Source organism: Vombatus ursinus, unplaced genomic scaffold (genome assembly GCF_900497805.2).
Source record: "Vombatus ursinus unplaced genomic scaffold, bare-nosed wombat genome assembly UNPS02014791.1, whole genome shotgun sequence".
Classification (NCBI taxonomy): Eukaryota; Metazoa; Chordata; class Mammalia; order Diprotodontia; family Vombatidae; genus Vombatus; species Vombatus ursinus.
The window spans coordinates 78,426,536-78,428,888 of record NW_020954569.1 but is presented as its reverse complement, the minus strand read 5'-3'; the positions used below and the strand labels follow the sequence as shown (position 1 = coordinate 78,428,888).

At 41.3% G+C, this 2,353-nt stretch overlaps 1 pseudogene; it reads left to right on the top strand.

Moving 5' to 3' along the window:
• The first annotated feature begins 1,630 nt into the window (after positions 1-1,630).
• Positions 1,631-1,925, top strand: LOC114048201 (annotated as a pseudogene).
• The last annotated feature ends 428 nt before the right edge of the window (positions 1,926-2,353 follow it).

Below are 2,353 nucleotides of genomic sequence, written 5' to 3'. Positions count from 1 at the left end.
ACCAGGCATGCTCAGCAGTAGAAGCAAGGACACAGTGGTGAGAACTGGGGTTTAAGGACAGGACTCCTTGGAAGGACTGGAGAGTGAGGGGAAAAGAGAACCCACAATCTAGGAGACCAAGAGAATTTAAGGTAATCAAGGGAAGGGAACCAAGATGAGACCCAAGAAAGGGAGAACAAAGTAAAGACCTCGGATAAGGGTCTGTTTACTGAATCAACCTGATAGAGTGGAAAGAAATGCTCGATTTGAAGTCAGGATATTTAGTCTATAGCACTTACTAGCTGGATGACTATGGGCAAATTACTTAATTTCTATTCATCTCTAAAATGGAAATAATAATAATATGTGCATTGCCTATGTCACAGGGTTATTGTGAGAAAAATGCTTTGTAAACTTTGAAATGCAATGTACATTTTCATCAGGATCTTTATTAACTATTCTAGGCAATATTCTCATTGTTCAGGTTCATTGTCCAGACTTATTGCACAGACCTTTTGTTTTTGCCAAACTCGCATATTCACTATTCCTTGTATACACCAGCATGTCATTCCACTGCCCCTCTCCATGCTTTTTCATGAGACTCTCCCCTTACCTGGAATACATTCCCTCTTCATCTCTGCCTCGCAGCATTCTAACTTTTTTTAAAAGCTTAGCTCAAAAACTGCCTCTTACAAGAGGCCTGTCTATTTAAAAAATATATCGAATATTTAACATCACCTAAATTTCCCAATGTATTTCTTTCCATCCTCTCCCAAAGGGGGAGGGGGGGAGGAAGAGAGAGAGACAGACAGACAGACAGAGACAGAGAGACAGAGACAAAAAGAGAGACAGAGACAGACAGAGAGACAGAGACAAAGAGACAGAGAGAGAGAGAGAAGGAAGAAGAAAAAGAGGAAGAGAAAGGAAGAGGAAAAGAGAGACAGGCAAATAGAGGAGGGGAGAGGGGGAAGAGGAAAAGAGACAGAGAGAGATAGAAACAGAGACAGAGATACATACATACAGAAAGAGACAGAGAGATAGAGGAGGAGAGTGAGAGAGAGAGAGGAGGGGGAAAGAGGAAAAGAGAGACAGAGAAAGAGGAAGGAAGAGAGAGGAGAGGGAAAAAGAGGAAAGAAGAGAGGTACAAAGAGAAAGAAACACGTCAACCAAGAAGTCCTAAACATTGTATGCAGATATCTCTCCCCATAATCCTCCACCTCTGCAAAGATAGGAGGCAAGTAGACACAGGCATAGTCTCATACTTCCTCCCTGGAGACCAGTTTGGTCATTATAATTTCACAATATTCTGCATCATTTGTTTTGTGGGTCTTTCCATTGATACTTTTGCTCTTGGCATATAGTGCTTGATCAATGCATTTTCATTCACCCACAATGTGTTCTTGGCTCTGCTTACTTCACACTGCATTATCCATATTCAGGTTCATATATTTCTCTGTATTCTTCACAGTCATTGCGTCTTACAGCATAGTCATAGCAGGAGGGACCGGCCCTGTGATTTCATCAGTGTACGGACCTGCCACGTGAGAAAACTCCCCCAACCAGCTGAGGTCTGCACCTTTCCTGAAATTACAGTTTTACGGAGTTATTAAGAACACAGAATACCCATTTTGGTTCCGGCGGCAGGAGGCAGATGACGAAGGGGACGTCTTCGCTTGGTAAGCGCCCGGAATAAGACGCACAGTTTGTGCCGTCGTTGTGGTTCTAAGGCATACCATCTTCAGAAGTCAACATGTGGGAAATATGGATATCCTGCTGAACGCAAGAGAAAGTATAGTTGGAGTACAAAGGCTAAATGACGCAACACCACTGGTACTGGTCGAATGAGGCACCTAAAAATTGTCTATCGCCAATTCAGGAATGGATTCCGTGAAGGAACAACACCTAAACCCAACAGAGAAGCCGTTGCAGCATCTAGATCATCTTGAGGATTCAACTGTTTGTTAAAATAAATGTCCTAAATGAAAAAAGTAAAAAAATAAAAAAAAGAACACAGAATACTATTGATTCAAATTCTTCTTTTCAAAATGACTAATGTGAAAATCTGTTTAATATGAATGTATATGTAGAGCCCATATCAGATTGCATTTCATCTTGGGTAGAGAGGAAGGGAGAGAGGGGGGAGGAAATTTAGAACTCAAAATCTTATAGAAGTGAATGTTGAAAACTAAAAAAAAAAAGAACACTGAATAAAAAGTAAAGCCACTTGTCCAGGGTCATACAGACAGTAGGTGTCAAAAAACTTCCTAGAACCAAGGCTGGTTCTCTATCTACCATGCCAAATTGCCTGATGTATCATAGTTTCTTGTTTGTTTTTCTTCTAGGCAACGGGGTTAAGTGACTTGCCCAGGGTCAC